We start from the raw sequence: 23,190 nt of genomic DNA on the forward strand, positions 1-23,190 counted from the left end.
CAATTATTAGGAATCAACAATGGTGCTCTTGGTTCCCACTGAAAATCACTCCAAGTCACATGGGAAATTTTTCTAAAGAGCTTAAATCAGAGCCCTGCCCAGTCAGTAACTCAGCGAATATGTCCTGGCTAAGCTATGAAGATACTCAGAACATCTTGGATTAGGAGAGCAAAAATGGAACATAAACAGTGTCAAATAAAAACTGCTCTGGGCATTTTTAAGGTTATTTGGCTGAAATCGTTTATGTAATCAGAAATAAAGCAGTGCGCGTGTTTTCAAAGGGACAGTTAGAGCGAAGCGAAGGTTTGATCAGAGGTGTATAAGCATTCAAAAGAAAACAGGCACGGATTGTGAGATTACACATTCTAAGTAGGAATCAGCTACAGGCACTTCTGAATCATTTGTCTTTCTGATCTTTTAGGAATCAGCCTGTAGGCAAACCACGGGGTGAGGCCGGGAGTGCCTGGGTGAGGGTGCATGTGCTGATGGGAAGGGTGCCAAGCACCCTCTCTCCATGCCAACCAGCCCCTCCCCCACCCCCAGGAAGGTATGTACCTTTGTCTTCCTGTTGACAGAGCAGTTAGACACGTTCTTCGGTGGCCTCGCTCCCTACCAGCACCTCCTCCCTCAACAGTGATGAAACCTGGCTCCCCAAAACAGATACTCTGATTCTCACAAGCTCAAGGGCTGGCCAGGCCTTCCTTACGCTCAGGGTAGGTGTTTGTATACAATTTTAAGGGGGCTAAAAAGTGTGTCCATGTCCCCAGAATATTACTCCCACTCATTTAAAACATAGTTTCTGAAACTTCACCGCTGAAAATTCATATCTTTAAGTGAAAATACTGCTTCTACCCATGGATGTATAAACCCCAACATGCTACTTCCATCGTACAAGGGACAGCGTATTAAACCGCTTTTACCCTTTTGACTCTCATTCTAATTAGATTATCAGATAACCCTCTTCCTCCCTTGGAAAGCAGAAATAAATATCCAGGGGGAATGGGACATTAGATAGAATTTGATAGGAAGTTGGGTCAACATGAGCGGACAAGGTCCAGAACATGTCAACTCAGGTGAGGGCCACAGTGAGGGCACCTTGGGTAACCAGATTACAAAATTACACCTCTAGGTAGGGGAAGTAGAGAGGAAGAGTGGTTCCAATATAAGCAAATATTGCTAAAGAACCACTTACCAGCATTTCCTAAAGTTGGTCCTGCTGAAGTATAGACCTTCCAGCAAAATACATTGTGAAAAGTGTCACCCTTACACCACAAACAGATACCCCACCCCAGCGCTGCCCCCCTGCCTCAGTTTCCCATTTGGGAAACTTAATAGTTCCTATGGTAACATCTAAGGATTTTTTGTGAACCACTCATGGAAAAGAATGTACAGGTAACAAGGATTTTTTGTGAACCACTCATGGAAAAGAATGTACAGAGTTCTTCAACCAAATGATCCTGTCTCAGATTTCCCAATTCTGACACCCAAGCTCTCATCTTGGCACATCAGTAAATTCTTGTCATACTGTTGGCTGAAAGATAGCAGGCAAATCTTGAGAAGTGCAGAGATGTGTACAGGCTCCTCAGCATAACCTTGCCAAAAGAAGATATGGTATTTTCTGGATAGTTCCTGTCCCATAATTAGGAATAAGTCATTATTCAGAAAAATATATATGTTAAATATATATTTTTTCCTATCATATCAGCCCTTTACCTTCTTTTTGCAGGTCCTTTATCCTTTATAATATATAATATGACCTATTAAGATAATCCCAGTGGAATTGATTATCTGGAAGACAGAAAGCCTGGTCTATCACCCTAACTCCTCCAAGCCACCTGACGCCACTACTTCCCAATCATGGAACTTCCCCATTTACTCAAGACTGAGGGACTCTTGGGGCAATTGCCAAGGCCACATTTCACAAACAGGCCAGGGAATTGCTGGGAAAAAAGCTGTCTTTGACTCCTAAAAAAGGAGGCTCTCCAGGTTTTGCAGTTGGTTTCCTAGAGGGACAGAAGAGGTAGGGTGAAGGAGGTAGAGTTGATGCCTGAAACAGGAAGAGGAATAATTATCAAGAAAATGTTTCTTTGGCTTTCAATCCAGCCCCTTGTATTAAGATGGAATTTAGGAGCCCTGTGATTCTTATCTTTAATTTTGATAATATCTGATAGAACTCTTAATTTTGATAAAAGTCTGGGATTTAAAAAAAAAAAACAGCAGAGGAGTGTAGTTGATATTTCAGGGTCTATCCGTGTCCTACAATAAAGCTGACTGTCTCAGTAATAATTTTTTTTTAAATATGCTTTCATTTTAAATAAGAAGGGCAAAAAGGAAAGGAAAAAAAAACACATTTCAGCCACTCTGTCTCATTCAACTTAATACAAACATGAATGATAAAGTCATTGTGTCTGTTATCCCAAATATTCATAATGTTTTACTAGGTATGTCATTTACTCTCCTAGCAATCATCAGGAGGGCAAAAAGCAGAGCCACCATTTACAGACAGGTTAAGAAACAGCCAAACAATTAGGTGAAAACAGTTCAGTTCTCTCACTATTGTTTTAATAATCCCACAGTTTTAGAAGTGACTTTCTTAAACCTCGAATTGATTGGGTGCTTCGGTGTGATGAGGACGGCCTTTGATGAGAAAAACAAGCGATTGGTTTTCTAATATTAATGAATCAATGAAGGTGCTGCTACTAGATTTGGCCAAAAATATAATTGTAGAAACATGTAATCGAAGAAATTTCATTCCAGTCCTCAACTCAAGAAAGTTTTTCCTTGTGAACCACCCAGATTAAATAGCTTTAACAGAGATTATATCTAAGGAGGCCACCCAAATTCACCTTTCAATTACTTATTCCCTCGTAGCACTCTAGAGACATTAGGTAGGTATCTTGGTCCAGAAATACATATGTTCCATTGAAATTAAGTATGTCGGGTTTTCCATTCTCTGGGCTCAAATTGGTAGTCATTTACAGACTCTCTACCAGATAATGTTACCAAAGAAAATGTATCTTTAAGATTCCTGTGGATTAGATAGACAAAATTTTCCCTGTGCAAGGGTATGCCTCTGAACAATTATGACGCTGACCCAGAAAGGCGATGTCTGCATTTGGTCTTTGGAATCTGAAGAGGAAAACTAAAACAAGTGGTCATTACTGAAGGGGGTTTCAATAATTGCTTTAATGGGACAGAGTGATTTTATGTGAAGGTCTTTGTGACAACTCAGGAAGAAACAATCAAAAAGAAAACTGTTTTTACAGCTTGTGACAAGGTAATACCAATAAATAGGAATGGCGCCTTGATCATTTATCCCAGAGACCCTAATGCTTAGATTGACTATGTAATTTATCGTCCAAACCGAGATTCTTTATTTACAGAGTGAAAGGAGGTGCAATTATGCTGGAACAACAGGTGTGAACTAGGACATTTCAGACAAACAAGGTGAATGATCACCCTGCTAATACTGGGAGGGAGATTTGATTATGGGAGAAGACTGATGTGGGGAAGGTTTCTAATTAATACTCAACTTGAAGAGGGCGTTTATAAGGTATTTAATACATGCTCATTTTAACCATAGAGCATAGTGATATCCCAGTTATGTCCTCTTTTTTCTGATCACTAAATCAGTGCATCTTACCTTCTCAATTGGTAGGTTATTTTATATATTTCAAGCATATTGAAAGTGACACTATTTTTTTTAACTCTGGAAACCAGTTATTAAAGCATAATAATGTCCCTGTCTCCTTTTTTAATTTAAATTCAATTAGCCAACATTATTAGTTTCAATGTCAAGATTATTAGTTTCAAGTGTAGAGTTCACTAATTCATTAGTTGTCTATAACACCCAGTGTTCGACACGTCACATGCCCTCTGTAATGCCTATCACCCAATTACCCCATCCCTCCCTCCAACAACCCTCAGTTTGTTTCCTATAGTTAAGAGTCTCTCATGGTTTGTCTCCCTCTCTGATTTCTTTCAATTTACTTTTCCCTCCCTTCCCCTATGATCCTCTGCGCTATTTCTTGCATTCCACATATGAGTGAAACCATATGATAATTTTCTTTCTCTGATTGACTTATTTCACTCATCATAATACCCTCCAGTTCCATCCACATCGATGTAAATGGTCAATGGTAAATGGTAAGTATTCATCCTTTCTGATGGTTGAATAATATTCCATTGTGTACATATATGTATGTGTATATGTGTGTGTGTATATATATATACATATATATATACATACATATATATACATATATATGCATATGTGTATGTGTGTGTATACACACACACACCACATCTTCTTGACCAGTTCATCTGTCAATGGACATCTGGGCTCTTTCCATAGTTTGGCTTGTGTGGACATTGCTGCTATAGACATTGAATGCCCTTGTCTCCTGAATATGAATGCCCGTTCTGTGGAGAGTAACTTATTTATCTGGAAGACAGGAGGAGTTTCAATCTATCTTGTAGTACTTTTAGTGTCTTAAAGGTGATGTTCCTCCTAGATCATCTTGAGAGAGAAAATACCATTGTTGGCATGGAGCTTTGGCACATAGTAGGTATGCAATAAATATTTGTTGAATAAATGAATGACAGGTTCTCTGCAGAAAAATTTCTTTAAAAAATATGAACATATATAGGAAATCACATAGTTTTTTTTTTATTCAACTCTTCCTAAACAGTTGCATACAAGAGATAAATGAGTACACACCAGAGTCAACAAATTATCATTTCACCTATCTTTAGAAATCACAGCAAACAAGTTGCTATTCAGAACTTACAGGAGAGAGAGCATCTTTCCATAGGACCTGCAAACTTGAGAGATGAAAAAGCTTTTCTCTTCTAGATTATTAGTTTTAAAAATAAGATAAAACAGGGAACCTGTGTGGCTCAGTCAGCTAAGCATCTGCCTTCAGCACAGGTCATGATCTCCAGGTCCTGAGATCAGGCTCCCTGTCCAACAAGGAGTCAGCTTCTTCCCTTCCTTTGCTCCCTCCCCCTGCTTGTGGTTTTTTTTTTTTTTTTTTTTTTTCTCTCTCTCTCTCTCAAATAAATACTTAATCTTTTAAAAATAAGATAAAACATTTTCCCCACTTAATTGAAGTATTTTCTCTCTCCCTTGAGTAGGACTGTCATCTTTGAAAAGGGATTTGATGTTACTGTTAAAGTTTATCAATGGCTTGACTATGAAATAAGGGATGGAAGAGTTCTGAAGGCCTGTTTAGAAAGATTTATGGAAGAAAGCAGGAAACTTGAGTAAAGGAAACAAAAGAAATATTTTTTTATAAAAAGATAGTTTTGTAAAATGTAATCTTTGGAGGAGGCTGGATAAGGAGTATATGGAATTTCTGTGTACTATACTTGCAAATATTTATGCCTATAATTATTTCAAAATAAAGCAAATTTTTTTTTAAAGATTTTATTTATTTATTTGACAGACAGAGATCACAGGTAGGCAGAGAGGCAGGCAGAGAGAGAGAGAGAGAGGAGGAAGCAGGCTCCCTGCTGACCAGAGAGCCCGATGCGGGGCTCGATCCCAGGACCCTGGGATCATGACCTGAGCCGAAGGCAGAGGTTTTAACCCACTGAGCCACCCAGGCGCCCCATAAAGCAAATTTTTTAAAGGAAAGAGAAATGAGAAAGTTGAGATGGAGAAATAAATATCTTTTTTTTTTTAAGATTTTATTTAGTTATTTGACAGATCACAAGTAGGCAGAGAGGCAGGCAGGAAGAGAGAGGAGGAAGCAGGCTCTCCGCGGAGCAGAGAGCCCAATGCGGGGCTCGATCTCAGGACCCTGGGATCATGACCTGAGCCGAAGGCAGAGGCTTTAACCCACTGAGCCACCCAGGTGCCCCGAGAAATAAATATCTTAAGACACATTCCATGTAATTTGAATATGCTAGAGGACGTATAGTGAACCTCTCAACATTCTTTTCAGTGAATGTTTTTTGATCATTCTTCTCCATAACACTAATTCTTCTAAGTGTTGAGGAGGTTGTGGTTAACAAGACAAAGTTCTTGTTCTTTTTTTTTAAATTTTTTAATTTTATTTATTTATTTTTTTATAAACATGTATTTTTATCCCCAGAAGTACAGGTCTGTCAATCTCCAGGTTTACATACTTCACAGCACTCACCATAGCATATACTCTCACTAATGTCCATAACCCCACCCCCCTCTCCCGACCCCCCTCCCCCCAGCAACCCTCAGTTTTTTTTGTGATATTAAGAGTCACTTATGGTTTGTCTCCCTCTCAATCCCATCTTGTTTCATTTATTCTTTTCCTACCCCCCAAACCCCCCATGTTGCATCTCCTCTCCCTCATATCAGGGAGATCATATGATAGTTGTCTTTCTCCGATTGACTTATTTCGCTAAGCATGATACCCTCTAGTTCCATCCACATCATCTCAAATGGCAAGATTTCATTTCTTTTGATGGCTGCATAGTATTCCATTGTATATATATATACCACATCTTCTTTATCCATTCATCTGTTGATGGACATTTAGGTTCTTTCCATAGTTTGGCTATTGTAGACATTGCTGCTATAAACATTCGGGTGCACATGCCCCTTCGGATCACTACGTTTGTATCTTTGGGGTAAATACCCAGTAGTGCAATTGCTGGGTCATAGGGTAGCTCTATTTTCAACTTTTTGAGGAACCTCCATGCTGTTTCCCAGAGTGGTTGCACCAGCTTGCATTCCCACCAACAGTGTAGGAGGGTTCCCCAAAGTTCCTATTCTAATGGAGCTTAAATCTCCAGTGCTTATTATATATAATAAGAAAATAAGGGTCAGTAGATACACAATGCTTCAGATGATGGTAATTGCTCAGAAGAAAAATAGAGCAAAGGGACAGAATAAGTGAGAAAAGTGCTGTTCTAAAAGTGTTCAAGGGAAGCTCTCTGATAAGGTGACATTTGGACAGATGGAAGGGAGAGAACTGAGCCATGTGGATATAGGGAGAAAAGTACATTCCAGACAGACACTACATACAGCAAATGCAAAGTTCCTAAGGTGGGAGCATTCTTGGTATGTTAATAAAAACAGAAAGGAGTTCAATCTAGCATGAGAACAGTGAAGGGACAGTGATAGAGGATGAAACCAGAGATGTAGAGTCAGTACAGAGAACTTCATTGGCCTTGAAGTCTATGGTAAAGATTTTGGATTTCACTAAGAGTGAGATGAGAGCCATCATAGGGTTTTGAGCAGAGCAATGACCTAATCTCATTTATATATTTTTTAAGGTTTTTAAAATGTTTTTTTTTCTTTTCTTTTTTTTAGAGAAGCTTTAGGTTCACAGAAAAGGGGAAGTTATGGAGGTTTTTCATTTACCCTCTGCCCACACTGCACATGCACAGCCTCACCCATTATCAATATCCCTCACCAGAGTGGTACCTTTGTTACAGCTGCAGAACCTACATTGACACATAATCATCCAAAACATTATTGAGCTAATACAAGTGAGTGATACTGAGGCTTGGACTAGGGCTTTAATGGTGGCAGTAGTGAAAGTAGTCAGATTCAGGACTTATCTTGAAAGTAGGGTTTCGGGGCGCCTGGGTGGCTCAGTGGGTTGAGCTGCTGCCTTCGGCTCAGGTCATGATCTCAGGGTCCTGGGATCGAGTCCCGCGTCGGGCTCTCTGCTCAGCGGGGAGCCTGTTCCCCACCCCCTCTCTCTGCCTGCCTCTCTATCTACTTGTGATCTCTGTCAAATGAATAAATAAATAAATATCTTTAAAAAAAAAAGAAAGTAGGGTTTCAATTGAGTTGCCATTTACTGATATGGGAAAGGATGGTGGGGGATGTTAGGTCTATCTATTTCATACATGCTACATTTAAGATGCCTGATTAAAAGCTAAATAGTGGTGTCAAGAAGACAAGGGGTTTGTAATTTAGGGCCAGGTTAGGGTTTGGACATAAACTTGAAAGACATCAGCATGGAAATGGGATTCAAAATCAAGGGGCTAGACGAAATTACTCGGGAAAAGAATTTATTTTTTTTTAAATTTTATTTATTTGACAGAGATCATAAGTAGGCAGAGAAGCAGGCAGAGAGAGAGAGGAGGAAGCAAGCTCCCCACCAAGCAGAGAGCCTGGTGCGGGGCTCGATCCCAGGACCCTGGGACCATGACCTGAGCTGAAGGCAGAGGCCCTAACCCACTGAGCCACCCAGGCGCCCCTCAGGGAAAGAATTTAAATAGAGAAGGCAAGTGGCTCAAGAACTAAGCATTGAACAGTGCTGATATTTCAAGGTGAAGAGGATACAGAAGAAACTAAGAAGTAGATTGTGAGGTAGAAGGAGATCCCAAAGAGTGGTGTCCAGAAGGCTAAGAGTTTCAAGACAGAGAAAGAGGTCAGCTGCAACAAATGAGTTAAGAGGTAAAGAAGATGAAGACTGAAAATTACCACTGGATTTGGCAAGTAAATACCATAAGTCACCTTAATAAGGCAGAAAGTGGTAGGGCTGAAAGAGGAGTGGTTTTCAAAATGAATGGGGGATGGGGTGCCTGGGAGGCTCAGTCAGTTGCATCTGCCTTCAGCTCAAGTCATGATCTCAGAGTCCTGAGATCGAACCCCATGTCAGGCTCCCCACTCACAATGGAGTCCCTCTGCTCCTCCCCCCAACTCATGCTCACTCTCTCAAATTTTTAAGAAATGAATGGGGGAGGGGAGAGGATGTGTCTTTACAAAACTAAGGCCAACTTTCTTGAGGAAAATTGCTGTAAAGTTCAGAGAAGTGGGGTGTTATTTGGAGGGGTGTGGAGTTCAGAGAGGTTGGGTGGAGTTTTCACCACTAAAACTTAACAAACCAGATAGGAACTATGCTGATAAGAATGATCCGGAAAGCATAGAAATTGTATTGAGAGAGGTAGACAGATTTAACCCTGGTTGAAGTCTCTAAAGTAGGAATGAGGATTTTAGTTGCATAATTCTGGATTGATTGAAGGGAAAGAAGTTGAGTGTGGAACTATCAGTAGGATTACCATGATTCCTTGGCCATGATCTTGGCTGGGCCCTACTGATAAAGGGGGATGCAGCAGAGCAAAGACAAAGGAACAGAAAGTTCAGGAAGCTTCAGAAAAGAGGTTAAGGATATGTGAAGTGAATACGTGGGATATAAAATATAAAACATGGCTGACCAGAAAAGCTGATCTGGGAAATTTTGTTTATAGGTGTGTTGAAGTCAAGTGCAATCCTTTAGTTGAGTTTGGGTTTTATGAGTTTATTTATTGTGAATTAGTGTGTGCTTTTCATTTAAAAAATCAGACAATATAAGAGTACAAAGGATATAAAAATTCATGCACATGTACACACACACACTGTTTTCATATTGTACTCCCCAGGGGAACCAGTGTTAATAGTTTGGTGCATATCCTTACAGATGTGTATGTGTGTATGTGTACACACACATATATATGTACAATTACTTTATAAAAATAAAATCATATACTATTCATACTATTCTGCAACTTGCTTTTTATACCTAACAATATGTCTTTTGTATTTTTCCATCTAAGTAAAAATAGCTCTACCTCCTTCTTTATAAAAAAAATGAATAGGTAGTACATGAACATGCTATACTATGTAAAAGGGACAACAGCATATATATAGAATCTCCCTCCATTCTCCCAGCAGTCACTTTCTCCCCAGAGGCAACTTCTATTACCAGTTCCTTAAATGTTCTTCCACAGCTAAGGAATGTATATAAACAGATATATTTATATTTATATAGATGGAAGCTTACCATACATGCTGTTCTATATCTTCCTTTTTAAATTTTAACTATATTATCTTAGAGATCATTTCATATAGGGATGCCTGATTCTTCTAACTGACAATGTTATATTCTATTGTATCTTTATTTAATCAAATCCTATAGCTGTATATTTCTAATTTTTCACAAGTAGCTAAACGCAACCATATGGAGCAAGAATTTAGAATTTATTTAGCAAAAGTAAAAAGAAGCCAAAGAAAGAAAGAAGATCAAATGCATTTCAAATTGTAAAGAATCATGAATTAAGACTAAGCCTAGGGCCTTGTGTGTGTGGCATTAAATTATTGAAAAGCAATTGGAATTCTAGATGCCAGCAATTCTTATTTACAAAAGCAACAACAACAACAAATTCGTTGTATTACTTTAAAAGAATATGAACAATGAAGAGCCTCTCTCTATTCTGAGTACCTAAACATTCTTAATGACCTTGATGAGGCACTTTTCTAGGACCAGTCAGCAAAAGTTTAGAAAGTCACTTTTTTGTTCATAGAAATTCCTGGCTAAGAAACCCTTCTCCTCCATTTGGTTTTTGTCAATGGCTATTACAGCTGGTACTATTCAGAGATGCTCACTGATTTTACAGATAGTCCAAATAAAACAATGTCACCAGAATGATATATCTACTAGGAAACTCCAAGGGGGAACGAAATGACATATTTCCTTTATGTAAAATACATTATTAATAGAATTGGCTAAAAGACAATGTCTTGCGGTGGCTGGAGTTTAAGGTGTGAGTCCTCATGTCAGTTCTGTGACCACTGGGTGCATGAAGTTGCATTGATCAGTTCTCTTTGTTTCAGTTTCCCACTTGGAAGACAGGAGAAATAATTGTGTCCGATTCCCTTGCCTATCTCAAAGCCATGTTGAGAGAAACAGAAATGAGAACTGCATGGGGCAGCAGGTTTCCCAGGAAGGCACCGTTTCTGTAATTATGTTGGTATGACTCTTCCTAGGTGAGGTCTCAAAGGGCATGTGGAGGCACAAAGATGTGTGTATGAGAATCAACTGGGGACATTTTTCAGACCATTCCCTACCTTGCTCTTCCTTCCATCCCCCATTAAGAACAACTGTGACTGAAGAAAACTTCGGTGCCATCAGGTATGGGAAAACCCAGTACTGGGTTCTAAATTGAGGAGGATACACAGAGTGGGGATTAAGGTCAAAGGTTTACATTTCAGGGAAACCTGGGTTGGAATGTTGGCTCCGCCCCCTTATTAACTAAATGATCTTGAATGATCCTAATTTAATTACTGAAACCTTTGTTCGCTCACCTGTAAAGCCTTACTTACCTGCCTTTAAGGTCGGCATGTGGCTGCCACATAGTTAGTGCTCAAAAAATAGTTCTGCCATTGGCTCATTGGTAACCTCAACCTTTATTGTTCACTCTGAATTACGGATTTAAGGCAATATTTATCATCCTAGGAGTTTACCAATTGCTTTTCTCATAAGGATACAATAGAAGGATTCTTATGAACATACATACATAAGTATAGAATTTGAAGGCTGGAAATGGCTGTAAAACCATAAAGATTACCCCTACCAACCCTTCATTTTATGTACAAGGAAGCTGAAGCTCATAAAAGCAAGAGATTTACCCAGGGTTACAGGGCTGATATGAATAAGGGCCAGGATTAGAGGTACACTTTCTGTCTTCCAGTTCATCGCTTTTCACTTCTCACCATTCTCAAACCACACATTTAATAAAAATTAAATATACTTGCTTTAAAAAATTAATGATGAGAATGTTATTTCCTTTCTATGGCAGAGTCAGTGACATCATCACACAGAACAAGAAAAATCCTGTGAAATGGCATTCATGCAGCTAATAAAGGTGTGGAAAACCACCCCCATCATTGCAGATGCGGTATCCCCAGACCCAGAGAGAAGTGAGTGATGATGGCATAGAGTGTAGGTTCCAGATCCAGATCAAGACCCAGGTGGTGAGGGGAAAGATGTGAATAAGAAGGGGAGTTTCAGGGTCTTTCCTGGGTTGCAAATCTGCTCCCCCCACCTGGTCCTGAATTTCCAGTTTCTTCGCCTCCCTTAAGGACTCACAAGATTTCCAAAATCTCCATGTTTTTTCACATGGCTGTTTCTTCCTCACATTCTCGACTCCTGCCATGTGATTAATACAGATGGTATATCTGCAGTGAACTGATCCTACAATTCCCCTGCCCTGGGTGTGAACACGCAGGTACCCAGACCCACAGAGAATTTAGGAAACAGAGCGGAGGCAGATGAACACCAAGCAACCTTAAATTAGATCTGCGCCTCTAGATACAGGACCAGAGGATCTTCTGAACTCTCCCGATAGTACAAGGCTCCAGCCCTGACTGAAGAGTTGCATCATGGGTCTGATTCACAGGACTGAGCGGAGTGGAAAGGGAAAGGCCGCCCAGTCTAGTTCTGGACACCTGCCCGTCTGCCCACGAATGACCACTGTGGAATCTAAGGCAAGCAGACTGCCCCCAAAAATCAGCCTGGAGTCTCTGCCTCCGTGCCTGGCCTGACCCTCAACCACAGCAATCTCCACTCCAGCCCAGGGCCACCTCAGGAAGGCGCCTGTTGCCTCCTGCTTGGCCTCCAGTTCTGCGGTCACCAGGATAACGCAACGGCCATAAATTTCCAACTCTGCTAAATGTTGCCCTACTTCTAACTCTAAATGACTGCATCTTGCCCTTTGGGAAAGCAGCTTTACTCCTGAGTGCTCTCTGCTAAATGAGTGCCACCTTGTCTCTTTCCTCCACATCATCATTATAATTAATAAGCAACAATATCATCCCTGGTGGTTATGTTCTTATTAGGTGTTAACTGGCCTTAGCATCATTATCTCATTAGGCCTTTCCACCTAAATTACTTTATCAGCTTCCCTCCAAAGGGGGTCTGGTACTGTCTGCCTGAAAGGAATCCCCTGCACAAACACAAGAAAGCAAAGGATAATCACAGGCATTTCGATCTGTTCCAGAGATTAGTCGTCTTGAAAAATTAATGTTATTTCTACTATTGGGAATACTTGTATTGCTATAAATCCTCTCATCCAGTGTTTAAAGCAATACCCAGAAGCTTTTAACTTAATCTCAGTTATTCTAAGAGGAAAAAAAAATGTTGTGGAAAAATATATCCTAAAATATTTACAACAGTTACAACTTCCTCCCTCGTCACTGCCCGCATTGCTATTTGAATCCGTTATCATCAGTTCTTTCCTGGAGTGGCCAAATTTCAATTTTTTTTGCTGGCTTAGTCCCCACTTCAGTTGTTTTAGATGCAATCTTTCCTTCAACTTCTCCTAATAAACTTTTCCTTTAATAGCACTCATTTCATAAGTCAACCTTTTGTAAAAGGTAGATGAAGAGGATTGTGCTCATAGAAGAACGGAGAACATAGGCTCATACAGTTCTCTCGAAATGCTTTCGTTCTTGAGGACTGATGGTGCACATTGCTTCCTTTATTGTCCTCATGATTTCTTGTTAACCGTGAACTCTTTCCATCTTTCCCTCCTTTATTTCTAGGTCATGTGTGCTCTCCAAAGGTTAAGGAACATGCCATTAAGAGTCCAAACTTGTCCTTTACAGCCATTAGTCACATTTTGTTTCTCATTCCAGTTACTTCCTCCTTTCCTCACATTTCCACATTAATTCCTCATTCTTTCTCACTTTCCTTAGTAATTTCCCAATGTTTAAATGTCTTTTTATCTCTTGGGGCACTGGGTGGCTCAGATAGTTAAGCGCCCAACTCTTGATTTCGGCTCAGGTCATGATCTTGGGGTTGTGGGATCGATCCTGGCATGGAGCCTGCATGGAGCAGCCCCTGCCCCCACCTCAGGCTCTGCACTCAGCAAGAGTCTGCTTGGGATTCTCTCCCTCCCTTTCCCTCTGCCCCCCTGTCCCACTCAAGCTCGCTCGCTCTCTCATTCTCAAATAAATAAGTAAACCTATAAATGTCATCTTATCTCACATTCCTCATTATCTGCTTATCCTTCAAACTCTGTTGTTCATTTCATTTTCCCACAAACTGTATAGTCTTACTGGGTTTGCAGTATTCATTCCCTTTCTTGCAGACCCATCCATCAGTCCCTTTCCCCTCGCCTCCCTACTTTCCGAGTCCCAACTTCTTTTTTTCTAAGGGAGCAGATCATGATTTGAAATGATGGAGATGAATCTTAATGTCCCCAGACTGTCTATTTGCTTAATTTTTAATAGCAAATTTTCACTTCAAGGGAGTAATCTGAGTTTGTAATTCTCAAGTCTTCCCACAGAGGCAATCAAATACACTACGTCTCTCTGCCCCCTCCCCTCCTCTCTCTCTCTCTCTCTTTTCCAAACTTAATTGGGGACAATACAAATCTCAAATGAAATATTGCACAGTTTGTTGGTATTTATCTGAGATGCATTGACCATTCTTTTTCCCCCTTTCTATTGATGCCCCAAATGATAGCCAAAAAAACACATTATCTTTTGAATCTTTGTCACATAACACTTCTCTTGGAGATTAAAAGTAAATTCCTAACTACAAACCCACTGTCATCAAACTTTCTGTTAATGCTCAGCCTCTTTTCTAAGAAGAGTATGATTTTAGTTAAAAAAAAATTGTGTTTTGTTTTTGAAACTTCACAGGCTTCAGAGACTTCTCTTTTTCTTGATCTTCCTTTCTTCCTCCTGAAATCTCAGGATAATTAATTTTAACAAGCTCTGGAAACATTCATTCTTCTCTTTATTTTCTCTACCTTAGTGTCCCTCCTTACCTCCTTCTTTTCCAATGGGTATCTTCCTATTCAAGTTCTGACAGGAATGAATTCCTACCTTTCCACAGTCTCATCTTCATATTCTCTTTCACTTTCCCTCAATCACTTTAATTTATCCATACAGTCTGTTCCTGACCATATTTAACAGTTTGTGTGGCTGCTGAAGTTCTCCCAGACTGTGTCCCTTGCCTAGAGGGCAGCCATCTTGCTCCCACAGTGCCCTTCACATGCTGGCAAGAGAAGGGGATCCTGATCAACTTTATTAATAACACAAAGGCAATGGAAGTAAAGATATTAATCAAGGGACAGCCTCATTGCATTGCTCTAAAAGGAAGGATTGGGGCAATTTCTCAAACTCTATCTCCCTATTATACTCCTCTAGAGATCTGTGTTCATTCCATCACAGGTATGGGATGCCTTACACTGGGATAAAGTTAGTAAATTGTAACCGTTGAAACCTAGCATGCATTGCCATATGATTACGACTTCATTCTCATTTTAAGTTCGACAAAGGTAAGGAACAAGGTACCCACTTGTGCAGTGGGAAATCCTGCTCATTAAATTACTGAGTATATTTCTTTGAAAACAAGTGGATTTCTCTGAGTTAATCCTTTCTTACATGATCCAAATCATCTACTCTTATTTTTCTAAATATGACCCCTTTCTTCCCTCACTATTCATTCACAGTTCACACACAGTGTCTCTGGAGGGTACAGTATAGTCTAATTTTCTTCATTATTCAATTTGGATCCTGTTAAATGAGACAGGCATTCACTGAAAAGAAGGAACACTTAAGTTTTGGCAAATAAGTTCATTAGTATTCAGAAAGCTTTGCACCCCTCATATTTAATACACCTTTCTATTACACAGTAAGAAATGCTGAAAAACAGTCAAACAAATTAGCAATGGAGCCCACCAAGACAGTACATTCAACCCTGATTCAGAGATGTCTCAGTTTATCAGTTTTCTGTCAATCATTAAACAACAAAGATGAAACATGCAATTATGTACAAGGAGACAGAACTCCTAATTCTTTCATCCTAGCTGAAGCAGAAGGGTTTTAATTGCTTGGAAAAATAAGATTTTTATTTTCTCTCCAAAGGCATAAAGAAAACAAATGGCTTTGAGTTCAATGCCTGGGGCTATAAGACTTCAGGTTATGCAAATGGGAATTGGAAAGACCAGCCGATCATACGTAGTTTTTATCCTTCATAAGGACCAGTATCCACATATTTAGAAATCTGAGATGGCCCACAGAATATTTCCTTTTCTACTACAGTTTCTTTAGCACATAAGGCAGAAAAAGAATGTGCCTTTTTCATTAGAATGTTTAGAGTCATGTAAATTTACTGATACCGCTTTTGCTTAATGGGAGTAATGCTCACTGAAATATTTGAATATGCTGTCAATTATTGCGGGTCAACTTTCCACTTATGCGGGTTACCGAGCGCTTTGTTCCTCTTCAAAGTCCTATCAGCCCTCTGATCTTGAGAGAGAGAAACTATATGTATTTAAAGAGGTCACCAGCTATAATGAATATATGAAGAACAGTATAGATGAAAGATGTCTATTTATTGAAAGAAGGTTTTTTTAAAGTTTAGTACATAGTCACCTGGATTCTCCCCATCTGAGCAGAGATGGTTGCAGACAGTGGCCCTCACTGTATGGAGGGCTGTCCCTCTACAGATTTATTCCAAGAAGTAAATGATTGTCTCTTCCTTATATCTGAACATAGATCTTTTCATGGTAACCCTGGGCCTAAGTGATTACATAGAGGTGGATGTCAAGGCACCTCAGAATTGCCTGAGAAGCATGGGTCATCTGCCTGTAACTGGTTATGTTGGTGGGACCTCCAGTCCACTCCCTTAAGACATGGGTGATCCTCACCAAAAGAAAAGCCAGCAGATGATAGGAAGGAGGGTTTTGTACCCTCTCCTGTGAACGCTTCTGGAGTGGGGGAAACTGTCAGGTTTAGCTTGTATCTCCAAACCTAGCATACACCTGGTATGTTCCACATGGTATATGCTCAGTGGAAGTGTGATCAAGGAAAAGAGAGGGAGAAAGGCACAGATGGGAGAAAGAGTAGAGGAGGGTATAGCATCTGTGAGCTCTACAGGGAATGTTTCTAGAACCTACTCAACTCCTAAGCAGACTCATTGTATTCTTTTTTCTTTTTTTTTAAGATTTTATATACTCATCTGAGAGAGAGAGAGAGAGAGAGAGGCACAGAGAGACAGAGAGTACAAGCAGGGGGAGAGGTGGAGGTGGGAAGCAGGCTCCCTGGTAAGCAGGGAGCCAGATGTGGGGCTCTATCCCAGGACCCAGAGATCATGACCTGAGCCAAAGGTAGATGAGCCACCCAGCCATCTGAGCCACCCAGGCACCCCAGATTCATTGTATTCTATAAGGTTGATAAATACTCCTCCAAAAAAAAACAAAAACAAAAACAAAAAAACCCAACCCAGTCAAGTGATATTGCAGATTTACTTGACCTATCAGCTTAAGAAAAGTTGAGTTAGAAACTGGGCAGTTGTCCAGTAGACTGGGACCTGATGTTAGCATTTTTAGAGCTGGAAGGGGTCTTGGATCACCTAAGAGGCCTCCAAATGGAATGTGATATGACTTGCCCACAGCACATGGCTCATTGATATTAAAATAAAGATCTGGGTCTCAGAGTTCCCAGTCTAGCATTTTTCATCATGCAATTTCTCCACATCAGATAGAAGCAATAGCTGCTTCCTGAATTCTATCCCTTCATATTTCCTGACCCATATCACTTGATATCTCTCTCCCCCAGAAGCCCTAACTAAACCTAACCCCTTCCTCTGGTACCATGGGATTTTATACAGCTTGCTAGAGAAACAGTCTAGGCAGGTTCACAGAGCAATTACAGAATGCAGACTTACAGGTCTTACAAACGGGTGCTCACTAGGCTGGATTAAGGCAATAAGAATTGCTATACCAACTGTAATCCTTGACTCGGGAATATCATTGTGTCCACTTGTTTGCTGTGGCCACTGCTCTTCACATCCAAGAGAAAGCTAGGATGTAAGAAACATGTTTATCTTATTCATTCATTCATTTATTTAGAGAGCCAAGTAGGGGCAGAGGGAGAGGAAGAGAGAGAATCCCAAGCAGGCTCCAAGCTCAGTGCAGAGCCCAATGCAGGGTTTGATTTCACAACCTTGAGATCATGACCTGAGCCAAAATCAAGAGTTGGATGCTAAACCAGATGCCCTGGAACCATATCTATCTTACACCTATCTCCAGTGCCCAGTAGATACTTAACTATTTGTTGAATTTTTTTAATGTGACCAGCAGTTCCATATTTCATGATTCTATGAATGTTCCTTGACATCTTCATCTATGAATAATCAATAATGTCACCCTTCAGCCAAATATTTTTAAAGATCTCAACTCTACCTAGTGTCTCCACTGATCAAATTAACTTGACACAGAGGCTGATCACCCAGCCCATAAGCAGGGAATTCAGGCTCCATTTGACTTGATCTACTGTGTTGGTTCATCTTTGCCCTCAAGTGAATGAAGACATACTAAGGGCTAACATCCTAGAACTGGAAGATAGTCTGATTATGTTTTCATTTTCAAGCCCTAGAATGTCGAGACATGTAGGCTAATAAATAAATTGGTGTTTCCTTCAAACCACTACTTGCCAGATCTTTATTCAAGGACAAGCTGAGCTCTGTGTGGGAAGAACCAAGCAGGAGGACCAGTGGGGGTGTCTGCCTACCCTCCATGGTCACAAACAATCCAGATGGGGCACCCAAATTATATATCTGAGTAGGACAAAATAGGAGCCCTGTAGTAAAACAACCCCATGCTCCTCTATATTTGATTATGCCTTACTTTCTACCCCTAAGGAATTTATCAAACCATTCCTTTCAATTCCACACAGAATTCTCACTAAAATAAGTGCTAGTATTGTTTTCCTCTCTGTATATTTCTGTGGATGTTTTAGCACTCTGTGGTCATTTTGGTGCCCTTATAGGTTAGTCCTCCAAGCAGTGGTCCAACTGGTCTGTCTTTAATCTGACCCTGATGGCAGCCATTACTTGAAATGAAGAAGGCAGTCTAGTTAGAAACCACAGTTGATGTTCCTCCTCTCTCAGGGGATAGGTAGGCCATCCAGAAGGTCCTCTTGATGGTGTCTGGAGCCAGGATTCAGGAAGTTCAGTGACAGGGATAGGAAGCGACGTAGAAAATGTCATCCTCCTCTAAAGAAGTGCGTTTCCTTCTGTCTCAGCAACTGTAAAATTATAAATCAAAGATTTAAAAGTTAAGCCACTGCTCAAGTGAAGATCTTGGTAAATATACCACTTAACCAAATCCCGATGATGGATGCATTGGCATCTAGATGAAGTCTGTGGTTTTCCAAACAATGAGGCATAGACTATGGGGACACACAAAGTATGCCTGAGTCTCTATTTCTTCATTTATTTTGCTTTAACAAAGAAGGTGGAAAAATGTAATTGCAGTTAAATACGAGTGAATCTGCTTGCAGAAAGCATGGAGAATGAGTGGGCTTGGGAGGGACATACAAGGGAAAAAGGAAAGAGAGCTCACAGAATCCAAGAACAGCTGCTGCTTCTTCACAGCATTTCGCAGAGCCGACCTGAATGGAGTTGTGATTCTGTGACCTAAGAGAGAGATGAATAAATGATATTTGGCTACAAAAGATTTAAGACCCTATGAAAAATTAGAAGCACAGTCACCCAAGCTTTACTCAGTTCCTGGCATCCAAAATGACTGATTCTGAGTCATTAACAAGATAAGACATAATGATAAGAAGCTAACACAAAGACAGTCTAGATGAAGCAGCACTAGCTTAGGGCATCTCCACTAAAAACATCACAGGAGATGTATTAGAGTGCCACTGCCCAGGTACTGGGCAAAACTCACATCAGGAATTGTCTTTGACTAACATTCTCATTTTTAAAGATTTTTTTTTTTTTTATTTGACAGAGATCACAAGTAGGCAGAGAGGCAGGCAGAGAGAGAGAGGGGGAAGCAGGCTCCCCACTGAGGAGAGAGCCCGACACGGGGCTCAATCCCAGGATCCTGGGATCATGACCAGAACTGAAGGCAGAAGCTTTAACCCACTAAGCCACCCATGCACCCCGACTAACATTCTCCTTTGATGTACCACTCTGTCCCCTTCCTCAGGCTCCAGGAACCCAAATGTCCTTAATATGACAGAGACTAGCTTAAACCTAAGGTCTTCAATTGTTAGATCTGAGTATTTCATACTAGAGTATTAATACCTGGTGGCTTTAACATTCCCATGGGCTGTTTGCAATTTAAAATTACTTGCAATCTTAATTATTGGAATATGGGAAGAAGAGAGAAGGGAAGGTGAGCAAGGAAAGAGGAGGGGCTTCCCATACTTCTGGTTTAATCTCAACACGACTCCACACTGACCACCAAAACTCCAAACAGTGGGCTTCAGCAACTTTGCCTCCGTGCCAAACGCGGTGGACAGCTGCTAAGCCCAGAATGAGTAAGCAGTTTTACTCAGAACACATGAAGAGGATTCTTCAGAACTGATGTTTATGCCTATAGAGAAGCCTCCTCCAGATACCAATGACCATGTCTGCATTCCAGGTATCTGCCCTCCTCCAAACCCCTCACTTGACAAAGAAGTAAACTAAAAGATGAGTGGTTTATCTAGTGTCACAAAGAGACTGACTGAAGGCAGGGCTGAGACTGAGCTTAAGTCCCAGTTCACAGCCCAGCCCAAGTAAAGCTTCCTTAGCACAACACATTGTCTTTGTTCTAGACAGGAGTATTGTGTTCTTCAAACTCCAAAGAAGTATTTGGGTAATACCTGAATAGTAATTTCCCCTTCCTGGACAAAAGTCTGGTTCAGTAAGTCCAAGGGAGGTACAGGAATGTTAAGTGGTTCCCCGGGGGAGCCTGATTTGTTGGGAGCTGAAACCACCCCTCTGCTGTGCTTATCACCCCTCTGCATATTAGCACCATGGAGCCTGCTGGAAGGCCCCCCTAAAAAGCTGCTCTTAGGACATCCTCGCAAGCTCAGATATCAAAGGGCTCTTGACAATTAGGGCACAAGTCAGAGTCCTGAAGACAGACACCAGTAAATCCATGGAAACAGAAAGTGTATTAGTGATTGCCAAGGGCTAGGGGTGAAGCTTGAGGGATGATAGCTAATGGTTATCGGGTTGATGAAAACATTCTGGAATTAGTTGTGATGATTATACAACCTAAAGCAACCTTGATTATGCATTTTAAGAGAGTGAATTTTATGATATGCAAATTCTACTTCAATTCTTGAGAAGCCCAGATAGATGTGTGGTACCACATATCACATGCAGGTGGATCACCAGGCTCCCTGCATCCTCACCACTACTGGACCACTTCCCTTGGGCAACAGAGGCAAAATGTGGCCAGGGAAGCCAATGACTATAATGGCTACCATTTGCTGCATACTTCTTATGTGGCAGACGCCTGCGATACACAGCACATGGTTATCTCAAATGATACATCATAACCAATGATGTGGATACCATTATCACACTGTTCTTGTTAACATTTTACAGATGACAAAATGGAGGTATAGTGATGTTAACTTGACCAGGCCCATAGCCAGTAAGTGACAAAAATAATAGCTAGAAAGACGTGGCCAAGTAGGCACCAAAAGAATCTACCCCAAATCAAATCATCAGCCCTTCATGATTCTGTTAGTCCCATTATTAGATTTTGGGAAAACAGAATAACAACAACAACAACAACAACGTAGCTAAGATTTATTCTTTCCGTGTTCTAATCTTTCTGCTAAACTCTCTACATAGATTATCTCACATAATCTTCACAAAAACTCTGTGAGATACATATGACCATGGTGGAAGGTTAGGCAGAGAATGCTTATGTAACATGTCCAAAGCCACACAGCTAACAAGCAATGGGACGAGGATTGAACACAGACCCTACTGCTAAGCCACTTTGATAGAGAGCCAAATTCAGATTGTCTGCTGGGGCCAGGAGGATGAAAGAGTAAAGGAGGCCCCATGTGTTTCTTGAAATACAAAATAGGATCTGCCCATCTCTTACTTATCTGTAGAGATGTGGTATAATTTTCTCGTAATACTATAAGGCAAACAAAACACAAGAGCAATGATAAATGACACTTTGCCTCAATGTTGATACAAAACAGAGTGACAGAAACTCGCAAATTAGAGAAAAGCCTTTTTTCACCTAAAAGGGCAGCCACCATTCAACTCCAACCCTCTGCTGCCGGTGGGAATATGATGCAGTACAGCCATAGTTTCTGAAAGAAACCAGAAAGAAAGATTTTTATGTGAAATCTTTTGGTGTAAAAAAAAAAAAAAAAAGGCAAAATGGGGCACCTGGGTGACTCAGTCAGTTGAGCGTCTGACTCTTGTTTTCAGCTCAGGGTCATGGTCTCAGGATCAGGTCCTATGTTTGACTCTGCGCTCAGAGTCTGCTTGGAATTCTCTGCCTCTCCCTCACCCGTTGCCCCTCCCCCCACTGCCATGCATTCTCTCTCTCTCTCTCTTTCTATCTCTCTCTCAAATAAATCAATAAATAAATTCTTTGAGAGAAAAAAGGAGAACATTTTTTAAAAGGTAGCTATTATTAGTCCCACTCAATTCTTTTTTTAAAAATTGGAAAGAATTCTGAATCTGAATTTGGTCTGTCACAGTTCACTCTCAACCTATGTATATAGTAAATTGCTTCCTCAAGCTGTTCCATGTGACTGGAATTTAGGATTTGGGGTAAAAAGTAACGGGCAGAATGTGGAATGGTGAGGAGGGACCAAGGTATGAAGATTCTTGATGCACACCTAAGGAAAGTAAATCTTATTCTGCAGGCTAGGGAAAGCCAGGAGCTTTGTTGTTTTGTTCTGTTTTGTTTAAGAAAAGAAAGACATCGGATCAGAAGGACATCCTGAGAATGATGGTAAGGGCAGAATAGCTGGGAGAGTGAGCTGAGGCGGTGAGATGAAATGGCAGGTAACTGTCAACTTCAAGGTAGTCGCATTGGAAGTGAGAGAAAAGACCTAAGTCAATTAATAGCAGAGACTTTCCTTAGAAAGTGATAGATCTGCTTATATGAAAAGAGCATAGATACACTCGATTATGTAGAAATGACATCACTTGATAAAGAAAAGGCCAACATCATGAAGAGGGAGACATTAGCAAATGAAGAAGAAAGCTATGAGAAGAACAAGAGAGGAGTTTTGGGATACGACTTGTTTGAGGCTGGGTTTGGCATGTAAAAAGGAAAAGAAAATGTCCTTGGCTAGGGAGGACACACCTTGAAAGCTGCCTAAGAAAACAAAAAAGTGAATGAGAAAAATAAAATGAACACATATAAGGAGGTCAGGTATTAAGAAATTAAGAAGAAATATAAAAACCAGGAAGGGGAAAAATCAGGCAAGGAAGAGCAGTGCGCTTCCCTAAAGTCCAGATTTAATGCAGATGAGAGAAACTGAAAAGAGCATTTTAAAAAGATGTTGTAATGAAGGCACCAAAGAGATTGCTTTAACAGAGACAGAACTTAAGAATAGAGACCACAATGGAGGTATTTGTAAGGAGAAGAAGAAAAAGAGGTCCAAAATATGGGAAAGGATTTTAGCTACTGGAGACCAGTGGGAAA

At 40.5% G+C, this 23,190-nt stretch overlaps 1 long non-coding RNA gene across 2 annotated transcripts in view; it reads right to left on the reverse strand.

The window, feature by feature from the left end:
• Positions 1-17,766: 17,766 nt before the first annotated feature.
• LOC125080355 (uncharacterized) overlaps positions 17,767-23,190 on the reverse strand; it is a 41,869-nt gene continuing 36,445 nt past the window's right edge. For both annotated transcript variants that reach the window (XR_007121341.1, XR_007121340.1), the window contains exons 2-3: positions 19,117-19,190; positions 17,767-18,799 (exon numbers count right to left, since the gene is read on the reverse strand). This is a non-coding gene — a long non-coding RNA (uncharacterized LOC125080355). The remainder of the gene's footprint in view (positions 18,800-19,116; positions 19,191-23,190) is intronic.

This window comes from Lutra lutra, chromosome 11 (assembly GCF_902655055.1).
Source record: "Lutra lutra chromosome 11, mLutLut1.2, whole genome shotgun sequence".
NCBI lineage: Eukaryota > Metazoa > Chordata > Mammalia > Carnivora > Mustelidae > Lutra > Lutra lutra.